The sequence below is a fragment of the Somniosus microcephalus genome, chromosome 2, assembly GCF_052327205.1.
Source record: "Somniosus microcephalus isolate GS21.2 chromosome 2, FLI_Smic_1.0, whole genome shotgun sequence".
NCBI lineage: Eukaryota > Metazoa > Chordata > Chondrichthyes > Squaliformes > Somniosidae > Somniosus > Somniosus microcephalus.
In genome coordinates, this window is record NC_140988.1 from 389,177,545 (window position 1) to 389,195,264 (window position 17,720).

The window sequence follows — 17,720 nt, forward strand, 5'->3', positions numbered from 1 at the left end:
CAGAAAATGCTGGAAACACTCAGCTGGTCAGGCAGCATATCTGTGGAGAGAGAAACAGAGTTAACGTTTCAGGTCGATGTCATTTCAGGCATTTACTATATATTTGAGGGATATTTGCAAAACACAGACCTGGGGCTATCTGCTAAAGAGTGGCAACAGGAACTCCGTGCGGAGGCCGAAGGAGGTGCTCAGTAATTTAAACCAAGGAGCAACAGTAAATAATTAACCTGGGGTTGGGGTTTGGAGAGATGGGGTTGGGATTTGGAGAGATGGGGTTGGGGTGGGGAGAGGTGGGGTTGGGGTTTGGAGAGATGGGGTTGGGATTTGGAGAGATGAGGTAGTGAGTGGGGAGAGATGGGGTTGGGGTTTGGAGAGATGGGGTTGGGATTTGGAGAGATGAGGTAGTGAGTGGGGAGAGATGGGGTTGGGGTTTGGAGAGATGGGGTTGGGATTTGGAGAGATGAGGTAGTGAGTGGGGAGAGATGGGGTTGGGGTTTGGAGAGATGGGGTTGGGGTTTGGAGAGATGATGTTGGGATGGGGAGAGATGGGGTTGGGGTTTGGAGAGATGGGGTTGGGGTTTGGAGAGATGGGGTTGGGGTTTGGAGAGATGGGGTTGGGGTTTGGAGAGATGTGGCTGGGGTGGGGAGAGATGTGGTTGGGGTTTGCAGAGATGGGGTTCGGGGTTTGGAGAGATGTGGCTGGTGTTTGGAGAGATGGGGTTGGGGTGGGGAGAGATGGGGTTGGGGTTTGGAGAGATGGAGTTGGGGTTTGGAGAGATGGGGTTGGGGTTTGGAGAGATGGAGTTGGGGTTTGGAGAGATGGGGTTGGGGTTTGGAGAGATGGGGTTGGGGTTTGGAGAGATGGAGTTGGGGTTTGGAGAGATGGGGTTGGGGTGGAGAGAGATGGGGTTGGGGTTTGGAGAGATGGGGTTGGGGTTTGGAGAGGTGGGGTTGGGGTTTGGAGAGGTGGGGTTGGTGTTTGGAGAGATGGGGTTGGGGTGGGGAGAGATGGGGTTCGGGTTTGGAGAGATGGGGTTGGGGTTCAGAGAGAGGGGGTTGGGGTTTGGAGAGATGAGGTTGGGGTTTGGAGAGATGGGGTTGGGGTGGGGAGAGATGGGGTTCGGTTGGGTAGAGATGGCTTTGGGGTGGGGAGAGATGGGGTTGTGGTTTGGCGAGATGGGGTCGGGGGGGAGATGGTTTTGGGGCTTCGGGAGATGGGGTTGGGGTTTGGAGAGATGGGGTTGGGGTGGGGAAAGATGGGATTGGGGTTTGGAGAGATGGGGTTGGGGTTTGGGGAGATGGGGTTGGGGTTTGGAGAGATGGGGTTGGGGTTTGGAGACATGGGGTTGGGGTTTGGAGAGATGGGGTTGGGGTGGGGAGAGATGGGATTGGGGTTTGGAGAGATGGGGTTGGGGTTTGGAGAGATGGGGTTGGGGTTTGGAGAGATGGGGTTGGGGTTTGGAGAGATGGGGTTGGGGTGAGGAGAGATGGGGTTGGGGATTGGAGAGATGGGGTTGGGGTGGGGAGAGATGGGATTGGGGTTTGGAGAGATGGGGTTGGGGTTTGGACAGATGGGGTTGGGGTGGGGAGAGATGGGTTTGGAGAGATGGGGTTGGGGTTTGGAGAGATGGGGTTGGGGTTTGCAGAGATGGGTTTGGGGTGAGGAGAGATGGGGTTGGGGTTTGGAGAGATGGGGTTGGGGTGAGGAGAGATGGGGTTGGGGTTTGGAGAGATGGGGTTGGGGTTTGGAGAGATGGGGTTGGGGTTTGGAGAGATGGGATTGGGGTTTGGAGAGATGGGGTTGGGGTTTGGACAGATGGGGTTGGGGTGGGGAGAGATGGGTTTGGAGAGATGGGGTTGGGGTTTGGAGAGATGGGGTTGGGGTTTGCAGAGATGGGTTTGGGGTGAGGAGAGATGGGGTTGGGGTTTGGAGAGATGGGGTTGGGGTGAGGAGAGATGGGGTTGGGGTTTGGAGAGATAATGATCGGGTGGGGAGAGATGTGGTTGGGGTTTGGAGAGATGGGGTTGGAGTTTGGAGAGATGGGGTTGGGGTGGGGAGAGATGGGGTTGGGGTGGGGTCAGATGGGGTTGGGGTTTGGAGAGATGTGGTTGGGGTTTGGCGAGATGGGGTTGGGGTTTGGAGAGATGGGGTTGGGGTTTGGAGAGGTGGGGTTGGGGTTTGGAGAGATGGTGTTGGGGTTTGGAGAGATGGGGTTCGGGGTTTGGAGAGATAGGGTTGGGGTTTGGCGAGATGGGGTTGGGGTGGGGAGAGATGGGGTTCAGATTTGGAGAGATGGGGTTGGGGTTTGGAGAGATGGGGTTGGGGTGGGGAGAGATGGGGTTGGGGTTTGCTGAGATGGGGTTGGGGTGGGAAGAAATGGGGTTGGGGTGGGGAGAGATGGGTTTGGGGTGGGGAGAGCTGGGTTTGAGGTGGGGAGAGATGGGGTTGGGGTTTGGAGAGATGGGGTTGGGGTGGGGAGAGATGGGGTTGGGGTGGGGAAAGACGGGTTTGGGGTGGGGAGAGATGGGGTTGGGGTTTGGAGAGATGGGGTTGGGGTTTGGAGAGATGGGGTTGGGGTTTGGAGAGATGGGGTTGGGGTTTGGAGGGATGGGGTTGGTGTTCGGAGAGATGGGGTTGGGGTTTGGAGAGATGGGGTTGGGGTTTGGAGAGATGGGGTTGGGGTTTGAAGAGATGGGGTTGGGGTGGGGAGAGATGGGGTTGGGGTGGGGAGAGATGGGGTTGGGGTTTGGAGAGATGGGGTTGGGGTGGGGAGAGATGGGGTTGGGATTTGGAGAGATGGGGTTGGGGTGGGGAGAGATGGGGTTGGGGTGGGGAGAGATGGGGTTGGGGTTCGGAGAGATGGGGTTGGGGTTTGGAGAGATGGGGTTGGGGTTTGGAGAGATGGGGTTGGGGTGGGGAGAGATGGGATTGGGGTTCAGAGAGATGGGGTTGGTGTTTGGAGAGATGGGGTTGGGGTGGGGAGAGATGAGGTTGGGGTTTGGAGAGATGGGGTTGGTGTTCGGAGAGATGGGGTTGGGGTTTGGAGAGATGGGGTTGGGGTGAGGAGAGATGGGGTTGGGGTTTGGAGAGATGGGGTTGGGGTGGGGAAAGATGGGGTTGGTGTTTGGAGAGATGGGGTTGGGGTTTGGAGAGATGGGGTTGGGGTTTGGGGAGATGGGTTGGGGTTTGGAGAGATGGGGTTGGGGTTTGGAGAGATGGGGTTGGGATTTGGAGAGATGGGGTTGGGGTGGGGAGAGATGGGGTTGGGGTTTGGAGAGATGGGGTTGGGGTTTGGAGAGATGGGGTTGGGGTTTGGAGAGATGGGGTTGGGGTATGGAGAGATGGGGTTGGGGTATGGAGAGATGGGGTTGGGGTTTGGAGAGATGGGGTTGGGGTTTGGATAGATGGGGTTGGGTTTGGAGAGATGGGGTTGGGGTTTGGAGAGATGGGGTTGGGGTTTGGAGAGATGGGGTTGGGGTGGGGAGAGATGGGGTTGGGGTTTGGAGAGATGGGGTTGGGGTTTGGAGAGATGGGGTTGGGGTTTGGAGAGATGGGGTAGGCGTGGGGAGAGATGGGGTTGGGGTGGGGTCAGATGGGGTTGGGGTTTGGAGAGATGGGGTTGGGGTTTGGAGAGATGGGGTTGGGGTGGGGAAAGATGGGGTTGGTGTTTGGAGGGATGGGGTTGGGGTTTGGAGAGATGGGTTTGGGGTTTGTAGAGATGGGGTTGGGGTTTGGAGAGATGGGGTTGGGGTTTGGAGAGATGGGGTTGTGGTTTGGAGAGATGGGGTTGGGGTGGGGAGAGATGGGGTTGGGGTTTGGAGAGATGGGGTTGGGGTGGGGAAAGATGGGATTGGGGTTTGGAGAGATCGGGTTGGAGTTTGGAGAGATGGGGTTGGGGTGGGGAGAGATGGGCTTGGGGTTTGGAGAGATGGGGTTGGGGTGGGGAGAGATGGGCTTGGGGTTTGGAGAGATGGGGTTGGGGTTTGGAGAGATGGGGTTGGGGTTTGGAGAGATGGGGTTGTGGTTTGGAGAGATGGGGTTGGGGTGGGGAGAGATGGCGTTGGGGTTTGGAGAGATGGGGTTGGGGTGAGGAGAGATGGGGTTGGGGTTTGGAGAGATGGGTTATGGGTTTGGAGAGATGGGGTTGGTGTGAGGAGAGATGGTGTTGGGGTTTGGAGAGATGTTGTTGGGGTTTGGAGAGATGGGGTTGGGGTGGGGAGAGATGGGTTGGGATTTGGACAGATGGGGTTGGGGTTTGGAGAGATGGGTTTGGGGTTTGGAGAGATGATGTTGGGGTGGGGAGAGATGGGGTTGAGGTGGGGTGAGATGGGGTTGGGGTTTGGAGAGATGGGGTTGGGGTGGGGTGAGGTGGGGTTGGGGTTTGGAGAGATGGGGTTGGGGTTTGGAGAGATGGGGTCAGGGTTTGGAGAGATGGGGTTGGGGTTTGGAGAGATGGGGTTGGGGTTTGGAGAGATGGGGTTGGGGTGGGGAGAGATGGGTTTGGAGAGATGGGGTTGGGGTTTGGAGAGATGGGGATGGGGTTTGGAGAGATGGGGTTGGGGTGGGCAGAGATGGGGTTGGGGTGGGGAGAGGTGGGTTCGGGTTTTGGAGAGATGGGCTTGGGGTTTGGGGAGATGGGGTTGGGGTGGGGAGAGATGGGGTTGGGGTTTGGAGAGATGGGGTTGTGGTTTGGAGAGATGGGGTTGGGGTGGGGAGAGATGGGTTTGGAGAGATGGGGTTGGAGTTTGGAGAGATGGGGTTGGGGTTTGCAGAGATGGGGTTGGGGTGAGGAGAGATGGGGTTGGGGTTTGGAGAGATGGGGTTGGGGTGGGCAGAGATGGGGTTGGGGTTTGGAGAGATAGGGTTGGGGTTTGGAGAGATGGGGTTGGGGTTTGGAGAGATGGGGTTGGGGTGAGGAGAGATGGGGTTGGGGTTTGGAGAGATGGGGTTGGGGTTTGGAGAGATGGGGTTGGGGTTTGGAGAGATGGGGTTGGGGTGGGGAGAGATGGGATTGGGGTTTGGAGAGATGGGGTTCGGGTTTGGAGAGATGTGGTTGGAGTTTGGAGAGATGTGGTTGGGGTTTGGAGAGATGGGGTTGGGGTGGGATCAGATGTGGTTGGGGTGGGGAGAGATGTGGTTGGGGTTTGGAGAGATGGGGTTGAGGTTTGGAGAGATGTGGTTGAGGTTTGGAGAGATGGGGTTGGGGTTTGGAGAGATGGGGTTGGGGTTTGGAGACATGGGGTTGGGGTGGGGAGAGATGGGGTCGGGGTGGGGAGAGATGTGCTTGGGGTTTGGAGAGATGGGGTTGGGGTGTGGAGAGATGGGGTTGGGCTGGGGAAAGACGGGTTTGGGGTGGGGAGAGATGGGGTTGGGGTTTGGAGAGATGGGGTTGGAGTTTGGAGAGATGGGGTTGGGGTGAGGAGAGATGGGGTTGGGGTTTGGAGAGATGGGGTTGGGGTGGGGAAAGATGGGGTTGGTGTTTGGAGAGATGGGGTTGGGGTTTGGAGAGATGGGGTTGGGGTTTGGGGAGATGGGGTTGGGATTTGGAGAGATGGGGTTGGGGTTTGGAGAGATGGGGTTGGGATTTGGAGAGATGGGGTTGGGGTGGGGAGAGATGGGGTTGGGGTTTGGAGAGATGGGGTTGGGGTTTCGAGAGATGGGGTTGGGGTTTGGAGAGATGGGGTTGGGGTATGGAGAGATGGGGTTGGGGTATGGAGAGATGGGGTTGGGGTTTGGAGAGATGGGGTTGGGGTTTGGAGAGATGGGGTTGGGTTTGGAGAGATGGGGTTGGGGTTTGGAGAGATGGGGTTGGGGTTTGGAGAGATGGGGTTGGGGTGGGGAGAGATGGGGTTGGGGTTTGGAGAGATGGGGTTGGGGTGGGGAGAGATGGGGTTGGGGTTTGGAGAGATGGGGTTGGGGTTTGGAGAGATGGGGTTGGGGTGGGGAGAGATGGGGTTGGGGTTTGGAGAGATGGGGTTGGGGTGAGGAGAGAGGGGTTGGGGTTTGGAGAGATAGGGTTGGGGTTTGGAGAGAAGGGGTTGGGGTTTGGAGAAATGGGGTTGGGGTTTGGAGAGATGGGGTTGGGGTTTGGAGAGATGGGGTTGGGGTGGGGTCAGATGGGGTTGGGGTTTGGAGGGATGTGGTTGGGGTTTGGAGAGATGGAGTTGGGGTTTGGAGAGATGGGGTTGGGGTTTGGAGAGATGGGGTTGGGGTGGGGAGAGATGGGGTTGGGGTTTGCTGAGATGGGTTTGTGGTGGGGAGAGATGGGGTTGGGGTGGGGAGAGATGGGTTTGGGGTGGGGAGAGATGGGTTTGAGGTGGGGAGAGATGCGGTTGGGGTTTGGAGAGATGGGGTAGTGGTTGGGAGAGATGGGGTTGGGCTGGGGAAAGACGGGTTTGGGGTTTGGAGAGATGGGGTTGTGGTTTGCAGAGATGGGGTTGGGGTGAGGAGCGATGGGGTTGGGGTTTGGAAAGATGGGGTTGGTGTGAGGAGAGATGGCGTTGGGGTTTGGAGAGATGGGTTTGGGGTGGGGAGAGATGGGGTTGGGGTTTGGAGAGATGATGTTGGGGTGGGGAGAGATGGGGTTGGGGTGGGGAGAGATGGGGTTGTGGTTTGGAGAGATGGGGTTGGGGTTTGGAGAGATGGGGTTGGGGTGAGGAGAGATGGGGTTGGGGTTTGGAGAGATGGGGTTGGGGTTTGGAGAGATGGGGTTGGGGTTTGGAGAGATGGGGTAGTGGTTTGGAGAGATGGGGTTGGGGTTGGGAGAGATGGGGTTGGGGTTTGCTGAGATGGGTTTGTGGTGGGGAGAGATGGGGTTGGGGTGGGGAGAGATGGGTTTGGGGTGGGGAGAGATGGGTTTGGGGTGGGGAGAGATGGGGTTGGGGTTTGGAGAGATGGGCTTGGGGTTTGGAGAGATGGGGTTGGGGTTTGGAGAGATGGGGTTGTGGTTTGCAGAGATGGGGTTGGGGTGAGGAGCGATGGGGTTGGGGTTTGGAAAGATGGGGTTGGTGTGAGGAGAGATGGGGTTGGGGTTTGGAGAGATGGGGTTGGGGTGGGGAGAGATGGGGTTGGGGTTTGGAGAGATGATGTTGGGGTGGGGAGAGATGGGGTTGGGGTGGGGAGAGATGGGGTTGGGGTTTGGAGAGATGGGGTTGGGGTTTGGAGAGATGGGGTTGGGGTGAGGAGAGATGGGGTTGGGGTTTGGAGAGATGGGGTTGGGGTTTGGAGAGATGGGGTTGGGGTTTGGAGAGATGGGGTAGTGGTTTGGAGAGATGGGGTTGGGGTTGGGAGAGATGGGTTTGGTGTGGGGAGATAGCAAAATACTGCAGATGTTGGAAATCCGAAATAACAACAGAAAATGCTGGAAAAACTCAGCAGGTCAGGCAACATCCGTGGAGAGAAATTTGAGTTGACGTTTCGGGTTTGACCCTTCTTCAAAACTGGAGAGAAAAGGAACTAGATCGAAGGCAGGGCTGCGATCGGACAAAAGAATAAAAGAACCAAAAGAAGTAAAAGAGATTCGAAGCTAGACGAGATGGTAATATGCTGGGATTAGGTGTAAAGTGTACTGGCAGGGCAAAAGATAGCTGCCAGTACACTTTTCACCTAATCCCAGCATATTACCATCTCGTCTAGCTTCTAATCTCCTTTACTTCTTTTGGTTCTTTTATTCTTTTGTCCGATCGCAGCCCTGCCTTCGATCTAGTTCCTTTTCTCTCCAGTTTTGAAGAAGGGTCAAACCCGAAACGTCAACTCAAATTTCTCTCCACGGATGTTGCCTGACCTGCTGAGATTTTCCAGCATTCTCTGTTGTTATTTTGGTGTGGGGAGAGATGGGTTTGAGTTGGGGAGAGATGCAGTTGGGGTTTGGAGAGATGGGGTTGGGGTGGGGAGAGATGCGGTTGGGCTGGGGAAATATTGGTTTGGGGTGGGGAGAGATGGGGTTGGGATTTGGAGAGATGGGCTTGGGGTTTGGAGAGATGGGGTTGGGGTTTGGAGAGATGGGGTTGGGGTTTGGAGGGATGGGGTTGTGGTTCGGAGAGATGGGGTTGGGGTTCGGAGAGATTTGGTTGGGGTTTGGAGAGATGGGGTTGGGGTGGGGAGAGATGGGGTTGGGGTGGGGAGAGATGGGGTTGGGGTTTGGAGAGATGGGGTTGGGGTGGGGAGAGATGGGGTTGGGGTGGGGAGAGATAGGGTTGGCATTTGGAGAGATGGGTTTGGGGTGGGGAGAGATGGGGTTGGGGTGGGGAGAGATGGGGTTGGGGTTTGGAGAGTTGGGGTTGGGGTTTGGAGAGATGGGGTTGGGGTTTGGAGAGATGGGGTTGGGGTGGGGAGAGATGGGGTTGGGGTGGGGAGAGATGGGGTTTGGGGTTCAGAGAGATGGGGTTGGGGTTTGGAGAGATGGGGTTGGGGTGGGGAGAGATGGGGTTGGCGTTTGGAGAGATGGGGTTGGGGTGGGGAGAGATAGGGTTGGGATTTGGAGAGATGGGTTTGGGGTGGGGAGAGATGGGGCTGGGGTGGGGAGAGATGGGGTTGGGGTTTGGAGAGATGGGGTTGGGGTTTGGAGAGATGGGGTTGGGGTGCGGAGAGATGGGGTTGGGGTTCAGAGAGATGGGGTTGTGGTTTGGAGAGATGGGGTTGGGGTGGGGAGAGATGGGGTTGGGGTTCGGAGAGATGAGGTTGTGGTTTGGAGAGATGGGGTTGGGGTTCGCAGAGATGGGGTTGGGGTTCGGAGAGGTGGGGTTGGGGTTTGGAGAGATGGGGTTGGGGTTTGGAGAAATGGGGTTGGGGTTTGAAGAGATGGGGTTGGGTTTTGGAGAGATGGGGTTGGGGTTTGGAGAGATGGGGTTGGGATGGGGAGAGTAGGGGTTGGGGTTTGGAGAGATGGGGTTGGGGTGGGGAGAGATGGAGTTGGGGTTTGGAGAGATGGGGTTGGGATGGGGAGAGTAGGGGTTGGGGTTTGGAGAGATGGGGTTGGGGTGGGGAGAGATGGAGTTGGGGTTTGGAGAGATGGGTTTGGGGTGGGGAGAGATGGGGTTGGGGTGGGGAGAGATGGGATTGGGGTTTGGAGAGATGGGTTTGGGGTGGGGAGAGATGGGGTTGGGGTGGGGAGAGATGGGGTTGGGGTGAGGAGAGATGGGGTAGGGGTTTGGAGAGATGGGGTTGGGGTTTGGAGAGATGGGGTTGGGGTTTGGAGAGATGGGGTTGGGGTTTGGAGAAATGGGGTTGGGGTGGGGAGAGATGGGTTTGGTGTCGGGAGAGATGGGTTTGAGGTGGGGAGAGATGCGGTTGGGGTTTGGAGAGATGGGGTTGGGGTGGGGAGAGATGGGGTTGGGCTGGGGAAGATGGGTTTGGGGTGGGGAGAGATGGGGTTGGGGTTTGGAGAGATGGGCTTGGGGTTTGGAGAGATGGGGTTGGGGTTTGGAGAGATGGGGTTGGGGTTTGGAGGGATGGGGTTGAGGTTCGGAGAGATGGGGTTGGGGTTCGGAGAGATGGGGTTGGGGTTTGGAGACATGGTGTTGGGGTGGGGAGAGATGGGGTTGGGGTGGGGAGAGATGGGGTTGGGGTTTGGAGAGATGGGGCTGGGGTGGGGAGAGATGGGGCTGGGGTTTGGAGAGATGGGGTTGGGGTGGGGAGAGATAGGGTTGGGATTTGGAGAGATGGGTTTGGGGTGGGGAGAGATGGGGTTGGGGTGGGGAGAGATGGGATTGGGGTTCGGAGTGTTGGTGTTGGGGTTTGGAGAGATGGGGTTGGGGTGGGGAGAGATGGGGTTGGCGTTTGGAGAGATGGGGTTGGGGTGGGGAGAGATAGGGTTGGGATTTGGAGAGATGGGTCTGGGGTGGGGAGAGATCGGGTTGGGGTGGGGAGAGATGGGGTTGAGGTTTGGAGAGATGAGGTTGGGGTTTGGACAGATGGGGTTGGGGTGGGGAGAGATGGGGTTGGGGTTCAGAGAGATGGGGTTGGGGTTTGGAGAGATGTGGTTGGGGTGGGGAGAGATGGGGTTGGGGTTCGGAGAGATGAGGTTGGGGTTTGCAGTGATGGGGTTGGGGTTCGGAGAGATGGGGTTGGGGTTTGGAGAGATGGGGTTGGGGTGGGGAGAGATGGGGTTGTGGTTTGGCGAGATGGGGTTGGGGTTTGAAGAGATGGGGTTGGGGTTTGGAGAGATGGGGTTGGGGTTTGGAGAGATGGGGTTGGGGATTGAAGAGATGGGGTTGGGTTTTGGAGAGATGGGGTTGGGGTTTGGAGAGATGGGGTTGGGGTGGGGAGAGTAGGGGTTGGGGTTTGGAGAGATGGGGTTGGGGTGGGGAGAGATGGGGTTGGGGTTTGGAGAGATGGGGTTGGGGTGGGGAGAGATGGGGTTGTGGTGGGGAGAGATGGGGTTGGGGTTTGGATAGATGGGGTTGGGGTTTGGAGAGATGGGTTGGGTTTGGAGAGATGGGGTTGGGGATTGGAGAGATGGGGTTGGGGTGGGACGAGATGGGGTTGGGGTTGGGAGAGATGGGGTTGGGATGGGGAGAAATGGGGTTGGGGTGGGGAGAGATGGGTTTGGGGTGGGTAGAGATGGGGTTGGGGTTGGGAGAGATGGGGTTGGGGTGGGGAGAGTTGGGGTTGGGGTGGGAAGAGATGGGGTTGGGGTTTGGAGAGATGGGGTTGAGGTTTGGAGAGATGGGGTTGGGGTGGGGAGAGATGGGGTTGGGGTTTGGAGAGATGGGGTTGGGGTTTGGAGGGATGTGGTTGGGGTTTGGAGAGATGGGGTTGGGGTTTGGAGAGATGGGGTTGGGGTTTGGAGAGATGGGGTTGGGGTGGGGAGAGATGGGGTTGGGGTGGGGAGAGATGGGGTTGGGGTGGGGAGAGATGGGGTTGGGGTGGGGAGAGATGGGGTTGGGGTTTGGAGAGATGGGGTTGGGGTGGGGCGAGATGGGGTTGGGCTGTGGAGAGATGGGGTTGGGGTTTGGAGAGATGGGGTTGGAGTTTGGAGAGATGGGGTTGTGGTTTGGAGAGATGGGGTTGGGGTGGGGAGAGATGGGGTTGGGGTTTGGAGAGATGGGGTTGGGGTTTGGAGAGATGGGGTTGGGGTCGGGAGAGATGGGGTTGCGGTTTGGAGAGATGGGGTTGGGGTTTGGAGAGATGGGGTTGGGGTTTGGAGAGATGGGGTTGGGGTTTGGAGAGATGGGGTTGGGGTTTGGAGAAATGGGGTTGGGGTGGGGAGAGATGGGTTTGGTGTGGGGAGAGATGGGTTTGAGGTGGGGAGAGATGCAGTTGGGGTTTGGAGAGATGGGGTTGGGGTGGGGAGAGATGGGGTTGGGCTGGGGAAAGATGGGTTTGGGGTGGGGAGAGATGGGGTTGGGGTTTGGAGAGATGGGCTTGGGGTTTGGAGAGATGGGGTTGGGGTTTGGAGAGATGGGGTTGGGGTTTGGAGGGATGGGGTTGGGGTTCGGAGAGATGGGGTTGGGGTTCGGAGAGATGGGGTTGGGGTTTGGAGACATGGGGTTGGGGTGGGGAGAGATGGGGTTGGGGTTTGGAGAGATGGGGTTGGGATGGGGAGAGATAGGGTTGGGATTTGGAGAGATGGGTTTGGGGTGGGGAGAGATGGGGTTGGGGTGGGGAGAGATGGGGTTGGGGTTTGGAGAGATGGGGTTGGGGTGGGGAGAGATAGGGTTGGGATTTGGAGAGATGGGTTTGGGGTGGGGAGAGATCGGATTGGGGTGGGGAGAGATGGGGTTGAGGTTTGGAGAGATGAGGTTGGGGTTTGGACAGATGGGGTTGGGGTGGGGAGAGATGGGGTTGGGGTTCAGAGAGATGGGGTTGGGGTTTGGAGAGATGGGGTTGGGGTGGGGAGAGATGGGGTTGGGGTTCGGAGAGATGAGGTTGGGGTTTGGAGAGATGGGGTTGGGGTTCGGAGAGATGGGGTTGGGGTTTGGAGAGATGGGGTTGGGGTGGGGAGAGATGGGGTTGTGGTTTGGCGAGATGGGGTTGGGGTTTGAAGAGATGGGGTTGGGGTTTGGAGAGATGGGGTTGGGGTTTGGAGAGACGGGGTTGGGAATTGAAGAGATGGGGTTGGGTTTTGGAGAGATGGGGTTGGGGTTTGGAGAGATGGGGTTGGGGTGGGGAGAGATGGGGTTGGGGTTTGGAGAGATGGGGTTGGGGTGGGGAGAGATGGGGTTGTGGTGGGGAGAGATGGGGTTGGGGTTTGGAGAGATGGGGTTGGGGATTGGAGAGATGGGGTTGGGGTGGGACGAGATGGGGTTGGGGTTGGGAGAGATGGGGTTGGGATGGGGAGAAATGGGGTTGGGGTGGGGAGAGATGGGTTTGGGGTGGGTAGAGATGTGGTTGGGGTTGGGAGAGATGGGGTTGGGGTGGGGAGAGTTGGGGTTGGGGTGGGGAGAGATGGGGTTGGGGTTTGGAGAGATGGGGTTGGGGTTTGGAGAGATGGGGTTGAGGTTTGGAGAGATGGGGTTGGGGTTTGGAGAGATGGGGTTGGGGTTTGGAGGGATGGGGTTCGGGTTCGGAGAGATGTGGTTGGGGTTTGGAGAGATGGGGTTGGGGTTTGGAGAGATGGGGTTGGGGTGGGGAGAGATGAGGTTGGGGTGGGGAGAGATGGTGTTGGGGTTTGGAGAGATGGGGTTGGGGTGGGGCGAGATGGGGTTGGGCTGTGGAGAGATGGGGTTGGGGTTTGGAGAGATGGGGTTGGAGTTTGGAGAGATGGGGCTGTGGTTTGGAGAGATGGGGTTGGGGTGGGGAGAGATGGGGTTGGGGTTTGGAGAGATGGGGTTGGGGTTTGGAGAGATGGGGTTGGGGTCGGGAGAGATGTGGTTGCGGTTTGGAGAGATGGGGTTGGGGTTTGGAGAGATGGGGTTGGGGTTTGGAGAGATGGGGTTGGGGTTTGGAGAGATGGGGTTGGGGTCGGGAGAGATGGGGTTGGGGTGGGGAGAGATGGGGTTGGGGTGGGGAGAGATGGGGTTGGGGTTTGGAGAGATGGGGTTGAGGTTTGGAGAGATGGGGTTGGGGTTTGGAGGGATGGGGTTGGGGTTCGGAGAGATGTGGTTGGGGTTTGGAGAGAATGGGTTGGGGTTTGGAAAGATGGTGTTGGGGTAGGGAGAGATGGGGTTGGGGTGGGGAGAGATGGGGTTGGGGTTTGGAGAGATGGGGTTGGGGTGGGGCGAGATGGGGTTGGGCTGTGGAGAGATGGGGTTGGGGTTTGGAGAGATGGTGTTGGAGTTTGGAGAGATGGGGTTGTGGTTTGGAGAGATGGGGTTGGGGTGGGGAGAGATGTGGTTGGGGTTTGGAGAGATGGGGTTGGGGTTTGGAGAGATGGGGTTGGGGTCGGGAGAGATGGGGTTGGGGTTTGGAGAGATGGGGTTGGGGTTTGGAGAGATGGGGTTGGGGTTTGGAGAGATGGGGTTGGGGTTTGGAGAGATGGGGTTGGGGTGGGGAGAGATGGGGTTGGAGAGATGGGGTTGGGGTTTGCAGAGATGGGGTTGGGGTTTGCAGAGATGGGGTTGGGTTGAGGAGAGATGGGGTTGGGGTTCGGAGAGATGGGGTTGGTGTGAAACATAGAAACATAGAGATAGGAACAGGAGTAGGCCATTCGGCCCTTCGAGCCTGCTCCGCCATTCAATGAGATCATGGCTGATCTTCGTCTGAGATCATAGCTGATCTTACCAGTTCAGTACCCCGTCCCCGCCTTTTCTCCGTAACCCTTAATCCCCTTAGCCTTCAGAAATATATCCAATTCTCTCTTGAAAATATTTATTGAATTAGCCTTCACAGCCCTCTGTGGCAGGGAATTCCACAGGCTCACCACTCTTTGAGTGAAGAAATTCTTCCTCATCTCTGTTTTAAATGATTTGCCCGCTATTTTTAGACTGTGGCCCCTGGTTCTGTGCTCCCCTGCCATTGGAAACATTCTCTCTGAATTCAGCCTGTCCAGGCCTGCCATAATTTTATATGTTTCGATGAGATCCCCTCTCAATCTTCTAAACTCCAGTGAGTACAAGCCCAAACTATTCAATCTCTCCTCGTAGGTCATTCCCGCCATTCCAGGTATCAGCCTGGTGAATCGCCGCTGCACTCTTTCCATGGCAAGAACATCCTTCCGCAGATGGGGCGACCAAAACTGTACACAATACTCCAGATGCGGTCTCACCAGCACCTTGTACAGCTGTAGTAAGGTATCCCTATTCCTATACTCGAACCCCCTTGATATGAAGGCCAACATACCATTTGCCTTCTTAATCGCCTGTTGCACCTGCATGCTCTCCTTCAGTGACTGGTGCACAAGAACACCCAGGTCCCTCTGCACTTCCCCATCTCCCAATCTATTGCCATTTAGATAATAATCCACCCTCCTGTTTTTACCCCCAAAGTGGATAACCTCGCATTTATCCACATTATAGTGCATCTGCCACGTATCCGCCCATTCCCCCAACCTGTCCAAATCGCACTGTAGCCTCCTGACATCCTCATCAGAGCCCACCCCTCCTCCTAGTTTAGTGTCGTCAGCGAATTTGGAAATATTGCATCCAATTCCCTGATCCAGATCATTTATATATATTGTGAACAGCTGGGGTCCCAGGACAGATCCTTGCGGCACCCCGCTGGTCACTGCCTGCCACTCCGAAAACGAGCCGTTTATTCCAACTCTCTGTTTTCTATCCGCCAGCCAGTTCTCTATCCACGTTAATACTTTGCCCCCAATCCCATGAGCCTTAATTTTGCATGATAATCTTTTGTGTGGAACCTTATCGAAGGCTTTCTGGAAGTCAAGGTACACCACATCCACTGGCTCTCCCCCATCTATTTTACCAGTTACTTCCTCAAAAAATTCCAGCAGATTAGTCAAACACGATTTACCCTTTGTAAATCCATGTTGACTCTGTCCGATCCTTTCCCCATTTGTCAAGTGCTCCGCTATTTTATCCTTAATAATGGACTCTAGCATTTTGCCCACAACCGATGTAAGGCTTACTGGTCTATAATTCCCTGCTTTCTCTCTACCCCCCTTTTTAAATATTGGGGTAACATTAGCTACCCTCCAATCCACAGGTACTGTTCCCGAGTCAATGGAGTTCTGGAAGATGATCCTTAGAGCATCTGCTATCTCCAGGGCCACCTCCTTAAGTACCCTAGGATGTAGTTTATCAGGCCCCGGGGATTTGTCGGCCTTCAGTCCCCTCAACTTACCCAACACCATATCCCTAGAGATACTAATTTCTGTCAGCTCCTCCCTCTCATTAGTCCCTATGTTTGTCGATATTCCTGGGAGGTTATTTGTGTCCTCCTTTGTGAATACAGAACCAAAGTATGAGTTTAATTGGTCTGCCATTTCCTTATTCTCCATTATATATTCTCCCGAATCGGACTGCAAGGGACCGACTTGGGATTTTACCAGTCTTTTCCTCCTGATATACCGATAAAAGCTTTTGCAGTCTGTCTTTATGTTTGCTGCAAGTTTACTTTCGTATTCTATTTTCCCCTTCCTGATTAATCCCTTTGTCCTCTTTTGCTGTATCCTGTACTGCCCCCAATCTTCCGGTCTGGTGCTTTTTTTTGCCAGTTGATATGCCCTTTTTTTTGATTTTATGCTGTCCCTAATTTCCCTCGTTATCCACGGTTGAGTTACCTTTTTAGGTTTATTTTTATGCCAAACCGGTATAAACATGTTCTGGAATTCTTCCATTCTATCTTTGAATGCTTGCCATTGTCTATCCACTGTCAATCCCCCCAGAAACACCACCCAATCAATCTTACCCAATTCCCGTCTCATACCCTCGTAATTCCCTTTATTTAAGTTCTGGACCTTAGTCTCTGATTCAATTTCCTCACTCTCCATCTCGACTGAGAGCTCGATCATATTATGATCGCTCTGACCCAAGGGGCCTCGTACAAGAAGATTGCTGATAAGTCCCTTCTCATTGCACAATACCCAGTCTAAGATGGCCTGATCTCGAGTCGGCTCCTCGACATATTGGTCCAGATAACCGTCCCGAAAACATTCCAGGAATTCCTCCTCCTCAGAATTTTTACTGTGAGGAGAGATGGGGTTGGGGTTTGGAGAGATGGGGTGGTGGTTTGGAGAGATGGGGTTGGGGTTTGGAGAGATGGGGTTGGGGTTTGGAGAGATGGGGTTGGGGTTTGGAGAGATGGGGTTGGGGTTTGGGAAGAAGGTGTTGGGGTTTGGAGAGATGGGGTTGGGGTGGGGAGAGATGGGGTTGGGGTGGGGAGAGATGGGGTTGGGGTTTGGAGAGATGGGGTTGGGGTTTGGAGAGATGGTGTTGGGGTTTGGAGAGATGGGGTTGGGTTTTGCAGAGATTGGGTTGGGGTTTGGAAAGATGGTTTAGTGGTTTGGAGAGATGGGTTGGGGTTTGGAGAGATGGGGTTGGGTTTTGCAGAGATGGGGTTGGGGTGGGGAGAGATGGGGTTGGGGTTTGGAAAGATGGTTTAGGGTTTTGGAGAGATGTGGTTGGGGTTTGGAGAGATGAGGTTGGGGTTTGGAGAGATGGTGTTGGGGTGGGGAGAAATGGGGTTGGGGTTTGGAAAGATGTTTTAGGGTTTTGGAGAGATGTGGTTGGGGTTTGGAGAGATGCGGTTGGGGTTTGGAGAGATGGGGTTGGGGTTTGAGGAGATGGGGTTGGGGTTTGGAGAGATGGGGTTGAGGTTTGGAGAGATGGGGTTAGGGTTTGTAGAGATGGTGTTGGGGTGGGGAGAGATGGGGTTGGGGTTTGGAGAGATGGGGTTGGGGTGGGGAGAGATGGGGTTGGGGTTTGGAGAGATAAGGTTGGTGTTTGGAGAGATGGGGTTGGGGTTTGGAGAGATGGGGTTAGGGTTTGGAGAGATGGGGTTGGGGTGGGGAGAGATGGGGTTGGGGTTTGCAGAGATAAGGTTGGTGTTTGGAGAGATGGGGTTGGGGTTTGGAGAGATGGGGTTAGGGTTTGAAGAGATGGGGTTGGGGTGGGGAGAGATGGGGTTAGGGTTTGGAGAGATGAGGTTGGGGTTTGGAGAGATGGGGTTAGGATTTGGAGAGATGGGGTTGGGGTTTGGAGAGATGGGGTTAGGATTTGGAGAGATGGGGTTGGGGTTTGGAGAGATGGGGTTGGGGTTTGGAGAGATGGGGTTGGGGTGGGGAGAGATGGGGTTGGGGTTTGGAGAGATGGGGTTGGGGTTTGGAGAGATGGGGTTGGGGTTTCGAGAGATGGGTTGGGGGGTTGGAGAAATGGGGTGGGGGTTTGGAGTAATGGGGTTGTTGTTTGGAGAGATGGGTTTGGGGTGAGATGGTTGGGTTGGGGAGGAGATTGTTGGGTTGGGGTGGAGATGGTTGGGTTGGGGAGGAGATGGTTGGGTTGGGAGGAGATGGTTGGGTTGGGGAGGAGATGGTTTGGGTTGGGGTTGAGATGGTTTTGTCGGGTTGAGATGGTTGGGTTCGGGAGGAGATGGTTGGGTTGGGGGAGATGGTTGTGTTGCGGAGGGGATGGTTGGGTTGGGTTGGAGATGGTTGGGTTGGGGAGGAGATGGTTGGGTTGGGGTGGGGATGGTTCGGTTGGGTTGCTATGGTTGAGTTGGGTTGAGATGGTTGGGTTGGGGAGGGGATGATTGGGTTGGGGTGGGGATGTTTGGGTTGGGGTGAGATGGTTGTGTTGGGGAGGAGATGGTTGTCTTGGGGGAGATGGTTGTGTTGGGGAGGATATGGTTGCATTTGGGGAGGAGGTGATTCAGTACGGGA

The 17,720-nt window shown here is 56.0% G+C and overlaps 1 protein-coding gene across 1 annotated transcript in view; it reads right to left on the bottom strand.

The window, feature by feature from the left end:
* LOC147123863 (galectin-3-binding protein-like) overlaps positions 1-17,720 on the bottom strand; it is a 131,305-nt gene that overhangs the window by 58,443 nt on the left and 55,142 nt on the right. The window lies entirely within an intron of this gene.